This window comes from Ambystoma mexicanum, chromosome 2p (genome assembly GCF_040938575.1).
Source record: "Ambystoma mexicanum isolate Mex_15411 chromosome 2p, UKY_AmexF1_1, whole genome shotgun sequence".
Taxonomy (NCBI): Eukaryota; Metazoa; Chordata; class Amphibia; order Caudata; family Ambystomatidae; genus Ambystoma; species Ambystoma mexicanum.
In genome coordinates, this window is record NC_090923.1 from 43,358,313 (window position 1) to 43,379,494 (window position 21,182).

Here is a 21,182-nt window from a genome sequence, read left to right on the forward strand (position 1 = left end):
CTGGGACCGTGAGGCGGAGCCACATATCACACATTCTTTGAGACATACATTTTACCTGTTTTTAAAAAAAAGTACTGGATGGACTTTTACAAAAGCACGTTCTCGGGACCAAGCCGCTGCTCCTGCCGCAAATTTGATGAAAATCCGTCCAACGGTTTGGGCTGTATGCGTGCGCAAAGAGTTTGTCCATTTAGTCTATGAGAAAAAAAAACTTGGGGACCCCCCCTATAACTTCGCCCCCCTGTACCCTCACCAAACAGCCCCAAAAAATTCAGAATGGGCCATATACTTTTTTTTACAACGTCTGATGAGGATTCGTCCCGGGAGAGCGAAGTTATAAGCCTCCCAAAAAGTGGTCTTCCTATGGGTTGAGCAACTTAGCCATAACTACATGGTCGCTACTGCGGGCCGTGTGATATATATTAACTACCCGGCTTCGCCCAGGATTTCAATCCTCAAATTTTTTTTAATGTCTGATCGGTAAATTCTTCAGCAGTTGCATTGCTTCGTTTTTTTAGCAGCACAAATTCTCAGATCAGTAAGCTTAGCTTGAGTTTCTTAAGCAGTTTCATTCCTTTGTTGATCAGCAGCACTAATTCAATTCCAAGCAAGTCGTGTTTTAGTTTCTTCAGCAGTCCCGCTGCTTTGTTTTTAAGCAGCACGCATTCTCTGATTAGTAAGTCTTGCTTCAGGCTCTTCAGCACTTTCACTGTTCTGTATATTCATATTTGCACTGAATATACTATATTACTGACTTTCAGAACTTTGCCAGCCGATGGATGTAGATTTTTATGCTTTGATAAAATAAGGCAGTAAAGAAATACTCATTTAGAAATTAATAACCCAAGAGGGTCTTCCATATTTTGGGATAGATGCTATGAGATTACATGAGATGCGTATTCAGCTAATTCTCTTTTGTATGTTATTTATTTCATTATGAAGTTATCAAATGACTTTTTAACGTTAGTCCATTTTACTAAAGTATCCATACATTCACACACCATGAGCATACATGCCAACCCTCCCGATTTAGGCGGGAGACTCCCGATTTTCTAGTGATAAATACTGCTATTTTTCACGTTCTCCCGCCTAAAATAATTATTTCCCCAGTGCATTTCTATGGCAAAATTGTTGTCTCCCGATTTCGCTGTAGAAATCTCCCTCTCAGCTGCACGGAATGTTGGCATGTATGAATGAGCTACTGCAGAAAGGATTGTCAAATAATTGCAATTGGATGAGAACATTGTTGCAGTAGGGTAATTACTAAACAATAACATCATACAGCCCTTATTTTGCCATTATATATGTGACAGGCACGGTGCACTACATAGTTAATAAAGCATGACTGGCTGATAGCTAGAACATAGTATTTGATAATAAGGGCGAAGATTCAACGGCCCTTGTATAAACACTATGCACTTCACAGGAATGGAAGATCATTTGATTATGTCACAAACATGGCACTAAACACGTAGCACTTTATTCCATATATATAGTGTACTTCATTGTAGTTTTTAATGTTAAGAAATTAAATGGCAAGGAGCATTTTTGTAACGTTATGTGATAGAACAGAAAGGACATCCTTATTGTCAAAAAAGGTGGCTGACAGTTAGTACATAGCACTTTAGCACTTGAAGGTAGGGGTCAGGATCAAATGGCCATTTTTAATGCACTATGCCCTTTATAGCAATGGAACATTATTCAATCATTATTATTATACTATGCACTTTATGAAACCTAATGGTGAGGAGCCTATACGAAACGCTATGTGACACAACACAAAAGACATCAGTACTGTCATATACACGACAATGCATGCTGACTATCCGATTTGTAACGATTTGTAATTTGTAAAGCATTTGTATAGAATTGGCAAATTGCAAGCATGCAAATAATATTTTGAACAGAAAATGTGTGGTTGGGCTATTTTTGGGCTATATAAGTTTCCTTTTCTGGCAAGCCTGTTCACTGTACAGACACTGCTTCAGTGCAAAGGCTCCTTGTGTGATGTCTGACTTCTGACCAGTCTCCCTGGACAGACACCACTTGGGAGGGTCTCACGTTTGCTCCATCTTAGAACACACACATTGCAAGTAACCCAGACCGGTGAGAAAAGGAGGGGGGGCTGAGCATAGATGCTCCAAATGAACCGGAAGTGCTACATCGGGCAGCTGCACGGACACAGGGCCTGTCTGCACCGCCTCTCTGGCGACCCGGAAGAGCTTCCCCCTGACACTTCCGGTCTCTAGGATTCAGAGCCTGCTATCCCTGCAGGATCAGGAGTGGCAGGACAGGGGGCACGAACGCCATTGCATGAGTGGATCGGAAGGGTCTCGTGAAGAGACCACACGGCACCAGGTAGGGAGTTTTATATCTTTAAGCCCCCATTTATACCCCCCTCTAAACCTGTGCATTGTTCACTGCTGCAGGCCAGAGCACCCACGCTGCATCCGCCTCCAGCACAGCCATCTGGGGGTTAATACAGGAGCTTCCGGGGAGCGAAGCTTCATGATCGGATTACTTACCGGTAATCATCATTACTCCAGGGCGTACTCTTCCTCGTCCCAGTATTAACCTTTGAGGGCCAGCCTCCTCTTCTTATTGGCCTTGCTCCTTCTGGGAGGTATAGCCTCCCTGCTTCCTATCAGTCTACAGTTTTACATTGTTTAGCCAGTTCGTGGGACCCTTCTGCCACATTGGAGGGAGCAGAGGGAGTATGACTAGGAGGACTTAATGATACTGTAAGTAATCCAATCATTGCCTCAGCATCCCTCTTCCTAATCACAATACTTACCTTTGAGAACTACCTAAGACAAGCAGATACTCCACTACTGCTTGGTGGTTGGCCCTCCAGGACCCACAAGACCGCTGGAACCAGGGCCGGCCTTAAGAGCAGCAGCGCCCTGGGCTAATTGGCACCCCCAGCACTCCTGGTTAATGCGGGGCGGGGCCAGGATGGGCCACTTTTTTTTTTTTTTTAACCTCACTCCGGCGAGGAGGTTAAATAGGGCGCGTCAGCAGTCAGCACCACATTGTCATTGTATAAGCCCGCCGCTGCGGGTGCATTCAATGACAATGCGGCACCTGCCACGTCTTCTACCACCACGCCAGCTCGGGGGAGCCCTTGAAAGACTCACCGGAGCTTGTGTGGCAGGGGCTAATGGCACCCTGGGGGGCGGGGCGACCAAGGCGGTTGCCCGGCCTGCCCCCCCTAAGGCCGGCTCTGCCTGCACCTATGTTTGCAGACAACATACATTACCTCCACGTCCACTCTTCCTTGTCCCAGTACTTACCTCATGAGGCCCCTGCCTCTGACACAGGACCTTCTTTTATTTCTTTTTATCCCTATAACTCCTCCCCCATAGCCATGTCACTCAGTTTAATTTTTCCAACCTCCGGCAGGTTGGGCTTTTTTTTCCCGGCACAGGGCGGTGGGGAGCGACGATTGCTGGCACCCTGGTGGGGCTGTGTGGCGGGGCCTTTGGCTTCCTCAGGTGCAGCGATACTCCTGGGTTCCCTGCGGGGCTTGGTACCCGGTGGAGTTGGATGCCTCGCCTGGCTTCAGCAAGGCTATGGCCAGCGCAGGGTTTTCCGGCCCGTGTCCTGGAGAAGCGGGCCCGGGTGCAGGTAAGGAGTTTTGGGGAAGGGACTCTGCGGCTGAAGCGGGAGTCAGCTGGCTCCTCTCTCTCTGTTGGTGATATTTTCCTCCTAAACGCTACGAGCCGCTTTACAGCTTGTGTTGGTCTCTCTCTCCACGTTGCTCCGGAGACGGGTGGGCTCCTCCTCTGGTGCTGTGAGTGGGGTTGCCATTGGGAGTGAAGTGTTTCCATTGATTGGCTGGCCATTATTTAGAGGGCAGGCATTTCTAACGGCTGGTTGGCATTTCGTTTTCCATTAATTGAGAGGCCTGGGCATCCGTTGGTCACCTGTTTCTGTGAATACACGATGGGTAACCATTCCACGAAGAGCAGGCATCTGGTCCTGTCTTCTTCCTCGTCATCTTCCTCTTCTACTGTGGTCTGCAGATGGCGAAAGAAGAAGGCTAAGCGGTTTTCCCTATCCAGGCAGGAGTTGATAAACATCATGGGATGAGGCATGCACGTGGACACAAGCGCTGGCGCCTGTCTTCCTCTTCATCTTCTGGCACTGAATCTTGTTCTCTTCAGCATCAGCCGAAGAGGAACAAGAAGAGGAAGTACATCGACAGAGAGGGAGTGGAGGAGATGCTGGCTCATGTTGGGGATTGCATGGGGTTTTCAGAGCCCTTGGTACCAGTGGAGGGGGCCGACCCTTCTATTCGCCTGTATGGACTTACCCCTAGGTTGGGGTTGCCATTGGTTTCTGATTTCCAGGATAAAATCCTTCAGGAATGGCGTGACTCGGAGAAAATTGCAAATGCCCCGCTTCATGTCCATACTTTACCCATTGAAGGGCAAGACTTTGCTGTCTGATCCTGTTAAAATCGGCAATATCCTTGCCAGCCTGGTGGGTTGCTCCACATTATCAGCCGAGGAAGCGGCCGTCTGGGATCCAGTGGACTGCCGGGTTAATTCCAGCCTTAAGAAAGTTCATGCAGGGGCGCATATGGCCCTTAGGGCGAATGTCTACGGTTCCTACACGGCTGAAACGATGCTAAGTGGTTTTCAGGAAATTGAAGAAGGCTGTCAATGAAGGTTCTGATTCTGCCCCTTTGCTATCGGACATGCAGAGACAGGTTGAACTTTTGTCTATTCTGGCTTATATTGGGGTGCGGGCTTCAGCCATGGCCATGGGGGCTGGTGTCTGCCCAGAGGCATGTGCACCTAAGGGACTGGAAAACTGATGGGCCTCAGAGGGTGGCTGCCCTGAAACTTTCTTTGAATGGGTCCAGGCTTTTTAGGGATTCCCTTGGGGGTAAGGTGCTCAAAGTTTTTTTAGGGCAGACAAACATGCTGACAAACTTCGATGCAAGCCTCCTTCAACGGCCAAGAGGTCTTCCTTTGGTGCTGGTGCAGTGTCCAGTAGGTCTTTCCCTGGCTCCTCATCACATTCTTTTCAGAGAGCAGGGGGGGGTCAGGGTCCTCCACGCTCTTCGCGTCCTGGGCCAGCACCTAAGTCCTGGCAGTTTTGACATGCCTTTTGGCGGCTCCGGCAGTTATTTTTTTCTCCAGTATGTGTAAGGGGGTATTCCAACTCCTGGGTTCTGGACACAGTTTGGAGGGGTTGTCGAGTGCATTTCCTATCTCCTCCTGTCCAGCATTGCATGGTTCGGCCTGTGGTTCTGTTAGAACTGTCTTACATGACCCACAGTAAGAACTTGGTCCTGATACCTTGAACAAATCGTGTAGGGGACGAGTTCATCCTAATAATGTACCACTCTAATAGTCAAATATGCACAGCAGAGCAGTCTATTAATAGAAAGAAGGGAGGACACAACTGGAACACCGCTGGCTGCAAACAAAGACCACAGATTAGAATAATACAAGCAGTAAGGACAGTAAAACAAAGTAGGGTAAGAGGGCTCACCTCTCTATATCAAGAGCTGAATTTAGGGTGTAGATAGTCTGGAACAGTGGGCCAGTAATCCTCCCTAAACACACAAACCCCAATGATGAGTGTCAATTCAATAGTCAACCAAGTAACAGAATTCTATTTGAAATGTTTCTTACCCGTATTATTTAAGTTCCTGAAATGAAGAATCTCCCCTTTTAGGGAAATGTCCTGGAATGGAAATCCATAGAGTCACAAAACAATCCAAAGGGACCTATTTCCGACGGCACGAGGACGCCTATAGAGATGCCCAAACCAAGTCTCTAGTCTCTGTTAGCAGTTTCCTTGAGTAGATTGTTCCAGCAAAATAATGGTATTCCAGACGAGAAGCAGGTCAATAGTAGTTTGTGGAGCGTAGCGGAACACAAAAGGACTGCAAGGAAAGTACCAATCCTGGTCTGAACTGTGGAAGCAGTGCCAGAGACAAAACAAAGACAGAAGCAGTCCTTGCAGCAAAAGCGGGTCAAAAACCGTGGGAGCAGTGCCAGTGACAAAAACGAAAGCAGGAGCAGTCCGTAGTACAAAGCCAAGGGGTCAAACGTCCAAAAGATCCAGAAGTGACAAGAAAACACACCAGCTAATGAACTTAATCAGAAGCATGGTGCGTTGAAACATGGCCGTTTTTATCCGACGGAGGAACACTGGAGCCGTGATGTCCACTTCCGGGATTGCCTGCAGCGACGCATTGCGTTCCAGCGTTTCCCTAGCAACTCCCAGCTGGAACGCAACGCAGACTTCCTGGCCAATGTTTTCGATGGAAACCAGGACGCGGACCAAAAGTGAGGAGGAGCCCTCTTTCTGTGGGAATGTGAGGGAAGCACAGGAGGCAGACGCCGAGGCTGGTGAGTCCTGATAGGTTCCCAGGTCACGGATCAAGAGGTTGGCCATGGGCACTGCTCTCTCCGAGTTGATGTTGAAGGCGCCATCATGCCCGTTCCTCTCCCTGTTCAGGGTCAGGGTTTCTACTGTCGGGTGTTCCTTGTCCCCAAACCTTTGGGGAAGTATCGCCTGATTTTGGACCTCAAAGCCCTGAACTGCTTCGTTCCAGAAGGAACACTTAAAAATTGAAACTTTACAGAACTTTCTTCCAATGTTATTCAAGGGGGTTTGGATGGCGTCTCTGAATCTCTAGGATGCTTATTGCCACGTGGCTCTCTGTCCCTGGCACGTGAAGTTCTTCCGATTTGCGGTGGAATCCCAACTTTTCAGTTCAGTGTGCTCCCTTTCAGACTGCGATCGGCCCCCAGGGTGTTCACCAAGCTGGTGGCTCCCCTGGTGGTGCATTTACGTCCGCAGGGCATTCAGATTTTTTTTTCCCTACCTGAACGATTGGAAGTGTCCTGCCGGCAGACTGTCATGGCTCAGCTCCGATTGGTATTCCAGGCGTTGAAGGACTGGGGTTTCCTGGTGTACTGGCAGAAGTCTCACCTGGAGCCTTCTCAGGATCTAGTTTTTATTGTGGCACAGGTTGCACCAGGATGGGGGGGTGTTCCTGTCCCTAGCGAGGGTCTGTCGCTTGCTGGCTGTTCTGGGCAGGGTTCTCAGGAGGCAGTATGTCTCAGCTCGCCTATTGCTGAAATTACAGGTGCACATGGCTTCTTGCGTGTTTCGAGTTCCCTGGGCCCGTCTTCATCTACGTCCCCTGGTGTCTTATCTTCTCTCCCACTGGCTCCCGACGTCTCAAGCTTTCGAGGCTTTGATTCCGGTGTCACCAGATCTGCGGGTCTGCCGGCTGTAGTGGTTTGGGGTTCCGAATCTTCGGGCTGGGGTGTCCCTGGTCCTTCCTCCTGGGACCACTCTTACTACCAACTCCTGCGGAAGGGTTTAGGGGTGCTACTTTTGGGGTCCTCTCTGCTCAGGGGTTGTGGGATCCGGAGGTGAGCTGTCTATCATCCCATTGGCGAGAGTTGTGTGCCTTTCTCCGAGCTCTGGTGTACTTTTGTCCGGACGGAGGATACGACGGCCTTGGCATATGTCAACCGCCAAGGGGGTTCTGGCTGTTCCTTGAATGCCTTGGCTGCTCAGATAGGCACCTGGGGGGATCGCATCTGGTGTCCCTGGTGGCCTCACATATCAGGGAGGTGGTCAATGTTCAGCAAGATCTTCTTCTTGCAGTGGCCTCAGGGTCTATTTAGGCTTTCCCACCTATTCCCCTTCTGCCCCGGGTGTTCAACGCATCAGAGTGTCCAGGGTGACTGTATTGTTGTTGGCTCCGTTCTGGCCCCCCCCTCGGAGTTGGTTCCCCTCTCTGTTGGTGCTTCGGTCCCAGGAGCCTTGGCTGGTCCCGAAGTGGCCTTGTCCCCTTCAAGGGAATCTGCGGTTGGGGACCCGCCAGATGCAATGGGCAGTATGGCTTTTGCACGGGTTAGGCTGATATCTCAGGGGTTCTTTGGTCCTCTAGTTGAGTCCATAATGAATGCTCTTAGTCCCTCCTCTCTTTAGGCGTACGGAAGGCATTGGAGCTTTTTTCTGGGACTGGTATGGGCGGTCTGGGATCCCTCCCATAAGTTCTGGCCTCCCCGCTATCCTTCAATTCCTCCAGGAGGGGTTTGACAAGGGCCTGGCAGTTTCCACGCTTCGCTCTCAGTGGGCCTCCATTAAATTCCTTTTGGTGGACTCTGATGGTCACTTGGATGGGGAGGTGTTGGTGGGGAAGTTGCTCGGGGGGTTGTTTTCTTCTTCCTGTCCTTGTACTTATAAAGGGCTTCCCCCTTGGGTTCTCCCTATTGTCTTACGGTTCCTTCATGGGCCACCCTTTGAGCCCATTTCCGAGATTGATATAAAACATCGGACATGCTGCCTTTCTTATTGCCATCACTTCTGCCCGTAGACTTGGGGAGATTCGGGCTCTGTTATGTCCCCCCTCCCTCCTTTTCTGAGGGTGCTGCCGAACTCTGTGGTACTGAGGTGTGATCCAAAGTTTCTCCCTATGGTTGTTTCTCAGTTTCACACCTCTCAGGATATGGTTCTTCCTGCCTTTTTTCAGGATCCGCAAACGCCAGAGGAGGTGGCTTGGCATAACATTGATGTTCGGCAGGCAGTGTTGGAGTATTTGGCTAGGACTGCCCCTTTCAGCCACTCTGATGGTCTTCTGATTACTTTTGGCCCGGCTGGTGCTGGGCGTGAGGCATCGGTGGTATCCGTTAGCCGATGTATCCGTGTTGTGGTCTCCATGGCCTATGTGGCTTCTGGTCTGCCTGTGCCTGCGCACATTCAGGGACGGTCCACCAGGGGTTTGGCGGCCTCCTGGGCCGATGCACAGGGGATTTCTCTGCAGGAGATTTGTGGGGCTGCCACCTGGGCTGATCAAAACATTTCCATCAACCACTATAGGTTGATTGTGTCCAACTCAGGGGTTTGTTTTTCTGCACTGTTTTTGGCTCTGTGTCTCATTGGGACCTTTTTCCCCGTTGCTGCTTTGGTATACCTCATGAGGTAAGTACTGGGACTAGGAAGAGTGGAAGTGGAAGTAATGCTCTGATTACTTACTTGTAATCTTCATTACTCCTAGTCCTACTCTTCCTCGCCACAGTACTGACGCCCCTCCTGACCCTCCATGCGGGGAATGTCCCATGCTCCGGCTTGGTAATATGAAACTGAGTGACATGGGTATGGGGGAGGAGTTATAGGGATACAAAGAAATAAAAGAAGGTCCTGTGTCGGAGGCAAGAGCCTCATTAGGGAAGTACTGTGACGAGGAAGAGTGGTACTAGGAGTAATGAAGATTACCGGTAAGTAATCAGAGCAAAATCCACCATGCGCTCTCCTCACCATGCATCCTGCTCTCGGGAGTGCCCTGAAAATGTCTAAGAAACATACGTTATGTCCCTGGGCCAATTGGTGCACCCCATCATGTGCGCAATTGGCCAGGTCCTTCTCCCCAATCATCCTGTCTGATGAAACCCACACCTTCTCTCTGCATTAACATTTCTGTCCTGTTTATCATTTGCCGAGACTTTTCCACTGCTTTGCCCAACCCGGCACCTTGGTATTCCCACCTGGGGATTATCTCAGACCATTCTTTTTCTATTCCTACCAACAACTGCGCAGAGGCCTTTATGATGTCCTGTATGTGAGGAACAATGTCTTTTCATCACAGGATGTTTTTTTCGCTGGGTTTTTTACCGCAACTTATTTGTTGAAAAAACTCATCACATTTTTTGGACTGGGGTTAGAAAAATATATAAATTGGGTGTGGAAAAAAAAACATGAAAAAACATCCCTCAATGAAATGACATGGAACCGTATGTGACGCAGGAGAAAAATGCCTTCCCAGCAACGTTCTACCATTACCCCCCCCCAGGTGAATTACTAAGACACATGCAGCCGCACCCAACCTCAGCTGTTTCTTAACTGTGGGCAGCACGGTGGCCCATCGCATCCCTGAGACACCGGGCCAAACCAGATGTGTTGTCTGTAAACCAACTTTGCCCCCTGTCCCTGGAGCCACTGTAGTGCCCTCCTCTGGATGCGCCACAAACGTATGCCGAATGGCCTACACCTTTGCATGTGCTGGAGATAATCACAAGGATTTGGCATATGCACTCATAATCACTCCAAACGTCATCTTCGTTTATGCTTCCTTGCAAAGAAAAGAACAAACAAGATTCTATTCTAAAGAATTTGTATATTTATTTATTTTTGACATTTGTATAGCGCAACCTCTCTACATCCAGGTTTCCATTCCTAAATACCGTCTAGCCAGAACCCTTCGGTCCTCTGGCTCCAACTCTCTGAAGGTCAGATGTTTCTCCAAGCAGCAAGTGGGTGGTAGATCCCTCTCTCGGCTGACGCCTCCCTCTGGAACAGCCTCCCTCTCGCCATCAGACTTGAGCCTGATCTACTGAAGATCTGGATACTTCTCAAGGCCTTCCTTTTCTCTTCTGCCTTCCATCTCCCACTCTCTTGCTACGTTCTCCACCTGCCACTGTGACTGGGGCCTGGTCCCTTCTGAGTAATACAGGGACAAGCCCACCCCCACCAGTCTCTACCCTTCACCAGCACTTGCCCTTGGGCTCCCTTCCCTGGACTATCCCCCAGTGCTCCAGATAAGATTTTGAAGTGGGAGTATTTATCTCCCTTTTGTTTTAAGTTGAGAATAAAATGATTTTTAGGGTGTAAACATGTAAGTTCAATTCCCAATAGGAGTATTTTATAAGCGAGTAAAAATATTTTTGTAATAATTATTTCTTTGCACCTAGTTATTAATACACATTAAAAGATACATGTTTACTTCTTCCCATCAGGCTGTAATAGCAATTTCTTCCTGTGGTACTAGGTTGCACTGCTGATCCAAATATATCCATGGAGCACAAGGTCATATGTGTCTGTTTCCCATTTTTTGTTGGGAATATTTGTACTCCCATTTTTTATTTTTAGGGAGTAAAAGTGGCTGATGCACCCCTTATCTGTAGAACTACTATCCCCACACAGTCCACCTGCCCACTGCATTCCCCCCCTCACCCCTGGCACTTACCACCCGGCCTGCTACAGCACTTGCCCTCACCGCTCGTAGAGTCCCCCCGACTATCGCACTTCTCCCCATCTTTTCCGCTTGCACTTATCCTTTAGCACTTGCATAGTAGGATTGTTTCTGCTATTCGTATGATATCCCATGTTACCCCTCCCCCTTCTTGTCCTGTGGCGCCTGGAAACACTTCTGTATAGGCATCATACAAATGTCCAATAAAATACAAATTTAAAATAAACCTCAGATAGGATATATCATTGTTCCACAGCATCACATAAATCGGGTCGTATGCGAGTGTCAGCTTCTTCGAGTGAACATGTAGCCAGTCCCAAGATCTCTTGATTTACAGAAAGAACATTGATACTGTTTGTAGCAATTACCTGCTTTTTCGTGTCAATGGCTGTTAAGGTTTTGGACAAAAAAAAGAGAATAATCTAGTCTTATTTTCATAAAACAGGAGAAACTCCTGCCAATTTTTAGGATGGCCATTTCTTGGTTCTATTTTTTTTCGGAAATCCTTTTCCCCTTTTACTGCATGTGTCACGGTTCAAGCTGTCGGGCCTGTACACATCCCCAATGAAATCTATTCTTGTTAGATATTGAGGCTGAGATTTGATGTAGGTTATGAACACAGTAATGGCAGAATCTTCTGTTTTTGCAAATCATGGTCAAAGCATGTTGGCAATTGCAGCACTGTCAAGGATGATCATTTGGACCGCCGGGGAAAGGACGCTGCTGTCTGCGCTGTGAGCTGCAAGCCAGGTACCGTTGAACGCGGTTGAAGTTGGCCACACCCCCCAGGGGAGGAAGGAGGAAGCAACCCCTTCACCTTCAAAACCTGAGCGGGCTCGCCCTTGCGGCGTAAGCCTGCTGGGGAAAGGGCACTGCTGTCTGTGGCAGTTAGCGGCAGCAGTGCTTTTCTGTAGAAGGAGAACATCGGCCACGATGCGACAACACAGGAACAGACCTGTGACAGACTTGCTTCTGACTCGGTAAGCGTTATAACCAACTCTAATCGAAGGAGCACATACTGAACTGAAAGGACTAGCATATGGCCCAGTCTGCATGCTTTTCGCTTCCCGCCCTTGTCCTTCGAAGCGAACTTTGAGTTATGGTTTACATCGGTTTTCAGGAAGTGATTTTAATGCAACCAATATCTGCGCCACTCACTTGCTCATCATAGACAGGTGTGCGGTACAGCTTTCTTTTTTTATATCCTGCTTCTTTTGCATCCGAAAAAGACTACACCGTCCTCGTAAAATTTTGCATAGCTTTGTACAGGCTTAGGTATTTGTATTGCTAGATCTGCCTTTTTGCACAAACACTGCTTGATTTTTACAGACTTGCAGTATATTGCACAAATATTGCTGGCTTTGCACAGACTTTGCAGTCATTTTTCAGACTTGTGGAACTTGGCATAAGTATTACTGGATTTGCACAGACCATCAGCATTTTGCAGTATTTTGCATAAATATTGCTGGGCTAGTATAGTACAGATCTGTGTAGGACATCCCTGAACAGTTTTGTATTGACATTGTTGACTGCATAGCCTTGTATTAGTCCAGCCAGACTTGCCCAGACTCGTAACAATTTGTATAGATTTTGTTTGATTTGCATAGTCAGTACTAATTTGCATTAACGTGTGTATACATGTTATTGTGTTTATACTGTTGACTAGTTTTATATTGATATCACTCTGCATCACCCGCACTAGATATGGCAAAAAGGGAAAGCAGCCAATCCAGTATCCCCGGTAAACGTCCTGATAACCAGGATAAAGGATCTTCTGGGTGATATAGAACCAATCGACACCAATGATGCTGTTAATACAGCGGGGCCAATTACAAGCTGCCCTTTGACCACTAATTGCAGTGTGAACCCAAATGCTTTACAACTGTCCCCAATTCAATGTGACCCATTGGAGACTGGTTCTAGTGCTAACGCTGTCTTTAAGATCGTATCATGGGAAATGGGTATTAAGCAGGGTGATGGAAAAGCCGACCCATTGGAGGAGTGTAAGGTAGTGAATCCCTTTACTGAAACTGAAGGCAGGAATTCTGTCATCCCATCTCAGTCTGAACAACTGACCGGGCAGGAATCCTATTGAATGCCACCTCATTCCCCCTCCCCAGTTAACATCTACAACCGCTCCCGAGAAGGGTTCCTAGCCAACAGCGGCATTGCTGCTTTGCAAAAAGATCAGGAGTGGGAGGTGTTGGAGGTGTAAGAGATTTTACAATGAATGGCCACTGATCACGTTGAGCGTCCACATTGTCCTATCTTAACTGTTTGCAATCAACCTGCCTGTGTAACTCCTTTTGAGGTGCTAAAGATGTCGACGTTACCTACAACGTCTGATGCTGTACCTCTGGTAACTGATATTCCTTTTATCAAACCGTTTTAATATTTTGAGCAAAGCGGTTGGAGCACAGGATGACTCGATCAACTGGGCAAGGGGGGGGATGTAGGGTGGGGGGAAAGCCATTCAACAGTTGAAGGCACAGTCAACTAGCCTAATTACTAGAGGGGTCGTAGCGATGTCCAAGCAGAAGCCTTTGGGCAGATCACTTGGCAGTAAGACTACATCAACTGACTGTACGTGCCATCAAGGAATACTGGCCTCTCTATCCAACACTATTAAAGAAGTAAACCTACTGAAGAGCGTTGTAAACAGGCTGTCCACAATTATTGAGATTGGGGTGATGCAGGAGGCAGCGCCAGCCTCAGCAAGCAGTAAACAGGATCTGCCTACTGCTGCAACCAGTGAGCCGGAGAAAAATAAGCCTCCTCATAATCGGCAACTTAACAAAAGTATGCCTAGAGCTCCTTTGGCCGAAGGGAGAGGCAGACCTGGGGTGCCTCCTGGGGGCACTTGTTTTGCTAGCCGTTAGAGAGCGGGTCCTGTAGACTGTGATAGAGTAAGTGGCACCATGTTACCTCTGTTGGCTACCCCTCGACCTAATATATAGTATCAAAGGTATGGTTGACCAACCTAACATTTTTAATGGCCCTCTTAATTGCAATCGACGGGTGCTGGGTTTTGTTGGGAATTTTGCTATAAACGGGGGGAACCCACTAAGAAGGAGGAAAGATTGGGATGTTTACCTGTATGATGTCACAAGATTGAGGCGAGCTAGTTATGAAACGCAATCTTCACTGGTAAATAAATGCATCCACTGGGATGGCGAAGGGTGATACAGATTTTATTCAAATCACACTGAAGGATCAAGACCTGCTTGAGGGCCTCTTATCAATAGAGTTTCGATCTATCTTCAGTTTCTATACACCCCAGTGCACCCCTGTCAAACTGCACTGTAACCAGTCCAATAAATACTACCATCTGCGCCAGCTGCACTGAGCAAAGAAGCGGTAGATTGACTCGATGGTGTTGATAGCAAGCTTTCTTCTCCCCTGGACAATGAAAACCACCAAGCAGATGCGGACTCTGTAAAGGTAGATTTAAAAGTGCTTTCCCGGAATGTGACTGGGGCGAATAGCTTGTTGCATGTGGCATACGGGTCCAGGACGGCTATCTGGGGGTGAATGCAGGAGCGAGGCTTCATGATCGGATTATTTATCGGTAATCCTCATTACGCCTAGGCCTACTCGTCCCAGTACTAACCTTTGCGGGCCAGCCTCCTCCTCTTATTGGCCCTGCTCCTTCTGGGAGGTATAACCTTCCTGTTTCCCATGAGCCTACAGTTTTACATTATTTAGCTCAGTCTTGGGATCTTTCCAGCACACGGGAGGGAACAGACACAGTACGACTGGGAGAAATGAATGTTCCTGTCAGTAATGATATGATATGGCATTTGTAACACGCCTATACTCAAGTGTTTCAAGGTGCGGCGAGGCAGGGGGGGAACAAGGGGAGAACAGACAACGATCCTACTAAGCCAAGGGATTGCGCAAGTGCCTGATCCAATCATTGTCTCACCATCCCTTTTCCTTATCCGAATACTTACTTTTGAGAACTACCTAAGCAAAGCGGATACTCCACTACTCCTTGGGGGTTGCCCCCATGACCCACAAGACCCCTGCACCTATATGTGCAGACACCATGCGCTCCCCTCACCGTGCATCCCGCTCTCGAGAGTTCTCCCAAAAATGTCTAAGAGGAATAGGACATGTCCCTCCGCCAGTTGGTGCACCCCATCAGATGCATAATTGGCCAGGTCCTTTTCCCCAAGAATTCTATTTGTGGTGAAACCCAGCCCTTCCCTCTGCATGAACTTTCCATTGTCCTGTTTATCATTTGCCTAGAGCTTTCGACTGCTTTGCCCGACCCAGCACCTCGCCATTCCTGTCTGGGGATTATCTCAGACCATACTATTTCCAATCCTACCAACAACCGAGTCAAGGCCCTTATGGTGTCCTGCATCTGACGCAAGAGTAAACGCCTTCCCAGAAATGCTCTATCATTACCCCCTCAGGTGGATCACTAAGACACCTGGAGCTGCGCCCAACCTCAGGTGTTTCTTAACTGAGGGGGCAACATCTATCATTACCCGCAGGTGGATCACTAGGACACCTGGAGCCGCGCCCAAACTCAGGTGTTTCTTAACTGAGGGGACAGCATCTATCATTACCCGTAGGTGGATCACTAGGGCACCTGGAGCCACACATAACCTCAGGTGTTCCTCAACTGAGGGGACAGCATCTGTCATTACCCGTAGGTGGATCACTAGGACACCCTGGAGCCTCGCCCAACCTCAGGTGTTTCTTAACTGAGGGGGCAGCATCTATCATTGCCCGCAGGTGGATCACTAGGACACCTGGAGCCGCGCCCACCCTCAGGTGTTTCTTAACTTAGGGGGCAGCATCTATCATTACCCACAGGTGGATCACTAGGACACCTGGAGCTGCGCCCAACCTCAGGTGTTTCTCAACTGTGGGCAGCAGGGTGGCCCAAAGCATACCTGAGACAACAAGCCAAACCAATTTTGCTTTCTGTAAACCAACTTCACCACCCTCCTGAGAGACACTGTAGTACCTTCCTCTCTGCGTGCGCCACAAACGAATGCCTGGTGACCCACACTTTTGCATCTGTTGGAGATAATGACAATGAATTAGAATATACACTCGTAATCACTGCAAACACCATGTATCAACTACCGGCCCAAATCCTTTGACTGTTCCACTTTGAGCTGTAGAGCCTGGCTGTAGTCCTTTTCTTCCCCAGTGCTCTCTCCTCCATGTACTACCAGGAAGGGCTTTCTAACTCGCAGCGCTTTGACGCTGTATCCATGGCAGTGGGCACTATACAAATAACAGAACATAATTGCTGGAAAAGTTGCCAGGGCCTGACGCCATCGCTCAGTGTTATGTTCAATAGCACTGCTGGCACAGCCTTGTGAAGACGTGGAGTAGCGACTAATTGGAGTTAGCATTAGTAACATACTGATACTCTTTGTTAATCACGAGCACTGCAATTAAAGCAGTCTTTACATGGCAGCAAGGGCCCTCTACTAGTAGCTTTATTCCATTAAATAAACCCCACCATTCTTGCAGAAGAAGCGACTGGGGCATCCCGAACTCTGGGCATTTTTTTACTAACTCTTTGCAAACCTGATAAAGGGATTCCTTTAGGAGTGGAAAGGGAAGAATCGCAAATTGCAGAGCTTAACTCATGCCCATTGAACGTCTGGAGCACTCTTTACACTTCAAATGTGCTGTATTGCGGTTCTCTCCCCAACACCTAGCCACCGTGCTATTGTAAGTGGCATGATAACGGTCGTTTAAAATAAAAAAAAACAACCAGAAATCATCCTTGAATGCCCATATATTGCTTTGGGCATTCCGAGCTCAGAAAATAAAACGCCAACCATTGCACTATTGTAATGGCTGGGGAATCTAAGCATAGCCTTCTTCTCCTTAAAGCTGGCTCCCTACGTGTGATGTCACCGGCAGAGCGAGTCCATGTATCCGGGATTAGATCCCTTACCGCCCGCTTCAAAGGTATCACCCCTACACCTTAAGCTACTCCGCTTTCTGGGGCTAAACGGGGAATTCATTGTTAAATCTGTCCAGGCATTTGCAGGGTGCTTCGAGGTGAACCCCAGCTACCAAGCACACATATGTTGCTGCCCCCTTTGACCGAGGCGTGCCATGGCCGGGGTACTAACAGAACCAGGCGGCAGGGCATTAAAGAGCCGACTACAGCATCACACATATGCCATATGGCAGGCTCGGCGGTGGAGGTACAACCGGGCAACGCAGGTCCCTGCGAGGTTCTGCATCTAATGTGTCCATCCCCACCTCACCTTATCCTCCGAATCCTTGACAAATCATCCTGGCCACCAAACAACAAAGATGAGTACCTCGATGCGGATGGGGGATACAAGACCCTGTGGGCCGGAAAGGGTTTCTTCCAGCTGTCCGTCCCTAACAGGCTCTGCCCCCCTGTTTCCAGCCTCCCCTACACGGGAGTGGAGGCAACCTGAGGGCCAAAGGGACAGCCCACTATGCCAACTGCCCCTCTATTGCCCCCCACCCCCTTAGGGACTGTGTTAGCTGCCAAGTAGGGGTGTCACGGTATTAGTTTTATGGCGGTACGATAACCTTCTTGTCAAATGACGGTATATCATGGTTATCACGGTATAGCAGGTGGAGTTCACTAATCTTAACAAATATTTTCTTAAAAGGTCATACATTGTCAGATTTATCATCACAAACAAAACCAGGCACCCAGGGCCAGAATTGGGATTTTCAAAATACTTTCCACTGAAATGCCACTCCTTGCTTCCAACTAACAACACAAACGCACGTGTGGAGAGGAGGATGGGGGGGGAGCGCTGCTGCGACTGGTTAAGAAAAATTTATAGTTTTTCTTAAGTGATCATTTAGGCTTTTAGCTCCCCCACTGGCTACTGGTGAAGATGAACATGTTGCCATCTTGATAATCTGCATGCCACAGATCAATGGAGGCTGATGGTAGTGTGTATGTATATGTATATATAGCGGGACAAAAGGTTTTTCAGTAATCACTGACATGTTAGCCTGACTCGGCCTTTCATCCTTCCAAGGTCGATAAATGAGCACCACACACCGTGGGAAATAAGCAGCGCTCAGATACCTCAGGGTTTGTAGCGCTGTATAAATGCCCAAACAAATATATAAACCCCAAAGACGCCAACCCAAAGTGAGTCCTTTTCCTTCTTGGCACTGTATTTATTCTTCCTATTGCTAACATATTGATTTTGTGTCAGGCATGTGCGGTTTACGGAACAGCATTAAAAACTACTCCAACTGAAACTACTTGTACCAAAAGAAATATTTATTTTTTTTGCATTTGAAGTTCTTTAACTATACCATTAAGTCAATGCTTTTTAGTTATCTTACGAATATGCAGGCAGGATTTTCCAGCTGTAGCAAGGTAGCATTTTGAAACTTGTCTCTGCAGAGATTTAGCTGATCCTCCGGGAATCTAAGGCGGCTGCAGAATTGGTCTTTCATGGCGCTCACTTGTTGATCGCCTTGAATGAATGAGTAACTAGTGGAAGTGTTATGATGCACATTTTGAGCAATGAGCTTGCTGCTCAGTCACAGGTCATCGCTTTGAAAACTAGCCTCAACTTGCATTTTTTTGGAACCACATGGCATGGGCATCATGACCCCTCGCTGCGAGAAAGTTTGTTTTGACAACTCTTTCTCCCATTAAAGGGAGAAAAGCCACTCGTGTGCGGTCTGAAAACCCATGTAATTGTCTTTCTTTTGTAAAAATGTCATAGCCAACACAGACACAACGAAAGGTTGCATAGTGATCTAATCACTATAGATTTTTCCATCTGCCTGGTGTATTATGAAGGTCTGATGTCGGAGTCACCACTGACCATGTGATCCTTAAGGGACAGCGTTCAGTGGGCGCTGTGGATTTCTTTCTTGATTCTTGCAATACATGTTCATTTACCTTCTTAAAGATAGTGGCAAAAAATAAACTTTGAAAATGACAAAGTTAAAATACATATCGGCACAAATATGGCCTAGACCACCACCTCACCACAGCCCCATCATTACCGTTTTCCCCAGGTCTGAGTGCATTAGGGCCCTTGTGATGAGAATTCAGAGGGAGGAATGCTTTCATGGGTGGTGTCACAAATTGAGAATAGACCTAAGAAATATTTCACCCCCATTGCTCGGGATACTTCAAATTGAATGTAGAATCTGTCCTGCCTGAGTCCAGTGCCATATGCAGAAGGCAGGTAGGTGAAGGATCAAGCGAAGCAACAACTCTAGTGCCAATGTGCAAATCTACACAGAGGACAGTGTGGGGGCAGTTTATTTACTAGCAGAAAGCACTGATGGGCCCAGTGTTCACACAGTTTACAGCAGGGTCCGAATGGGGCATAAAATTGTCTCGGCCTCCAACATAAAAGTGGCCCACAGTTGCACATGGGAATTCATTCCTTTTGGAACAATGTTTGAATAGAACCCAAGGGGAAGATTTTTGATAAAATGTGATGCAAATTGTACATTTAAAATAATATTCAGCAGCAGTGGTCCAAACGATTAGCCGCATAGTGAAGTCACTCAAACTGGCCCACTTTGGCCAGAAAAGTGCCTCACTTTAACCCAAAAAACTGGCCCACAAAAGCATTTCGCGTTTTTGGTTCGGCCATGAGCCTATACCCTAAAGGCCAGTCCATGCCTGCTCTACAGAGCTAAAGTTGTTTGTGTAAATGCATCAGAAGGGCATCCAGTTAATTCCCCCCTTTGAATTCTGGGATGTGTAGTTCCCCATCTTTCAAATTGGTGGGAAAACTACAAATCCCAGAATTCTAACAGAACTGGATGGCTATCCAATCCATGACCATGAGAAACTGAAGTTCCTTGAATCTAAACCTTGGGGAGAGTATTTCGATATGCATGACTTTCACTGGCCGTCCTTTTTTTCACAATTTGCACAGCCACAGCAAGAGCTGTTCCAATGTGTGTTTGCTCAGTGCAGTAGGACCTTAACTTACTGAACTAATGGCACATGATGCCGGGCCAGGCTGAATCGATACATTTCTGCTCCTGCTGGCTGAGTGGTTGCTAAGCAAAGTGCTCCTGGCTCCACTGTTTTGCAAGTCACTGAACATTGTATTACATTTGTTTACATACGAACAAAAGGAAAAATAAAATGCTCACTTTCAGTTCAGGCCCTCAGCTCACCCTTGTGACGTCCCAGTGATCTTGCTAATTGCAAATTGAAAATTGGGACAATCACCATAGAAGATCTGTCCTGTAGCGCGGAGCAGCAGGACTGTGTGAAAACGTTTAAAATCTGTATGCTGCCTTTCAAATAAATAATGCCTGAAACAAAATAACTTTGTTCTAGTTTGCCCATGAAATCCAGGCCTGGCGGAGTCTATGAACTGGAGTCTGTTGTATGTTTACAGAGCCAGTCAGTCAGCTCATCGTTACCAGCTTTGCATGGGGAACGCAAAGGTTCAGGCACTGGGCAGCTTTCACCACAATTTGCTCGAAGTCAGCTGATCTTTGACCCGACTCTACTGATCACAGAGAAAGAGCAGTCACAGCAGCAAAGCTGCATTTACTAATGTGGCCTCACTTTCCCTATGCTCTTGTCTGCCAAACAAGGCCCCCTTGGCAGACGGCACATCCAACAGTGAAAGACCAAGACTGCGCAGCACTTGCTTACTGCAGCCTTTTCAAATCAGATTGAAAAGCACACTTAACGGTATAAACGGTATACCGGTGTAAACAACGTGACGGTTATTATTGTTCAGTTAAGTTGTTCACGGTGTCTTTAACGGTATACCATTATACCGTTTCATCCCTACTGCCAAGTAATCCAAATATTGACAAAATGATTAAATATTGTAGTTACAGATGGAAAGGGAGCAGGTGAGCTTTAAGAGTAGAGCAGAATATGGAAAGAGTTGGGGAAGACCTAATGGCAAGAAGCAAAGTTTTCCAACACAGACAGTCGAAATTGAGGGTAGCTGGGAGCTATTTAGCTCCTGCTTGTCGCCTAGAAGAGCCTGCTTAACTTGTCGGCAATAGCTACTGGGAGCTACTTTTGGCTCCAACTGATGCTGAACAAACGCACTTATGTGAATTTCATTTTGTGCATTTAGGACACAGCTATACAAAACTTAAACCATAAAGAGTAATAAGTAATAGACCAAATAATAAGTGGGCCTCTTATGTGCGGAATGCTATGTACTAGCTCCTTGTT

General features: G+C 47.5%; 1 protein-coding gene across 1 annotated transcript in view; it reads left to right on the forward strand.

The window, feature by feature from the left end:
* The first annotated feature begins 2,229 nt into the window (after positions 1-2,229).
* The window catches only part of LOC138566177 (zinc finger protein 84-like), a 55,736-nt gene continuing 36,783 nt past the window's right edge, over positions 2,230-21,182 (forward strand). The window contains exon 1 of the mRNA XM_069643212.1: positions 2,230-2,358. The gene's annotated coding sequence lies outside the window, so the exon portion shown is untranslated. The remainder of the gene's footprint in view (positions 2,359-21,182) is intronic.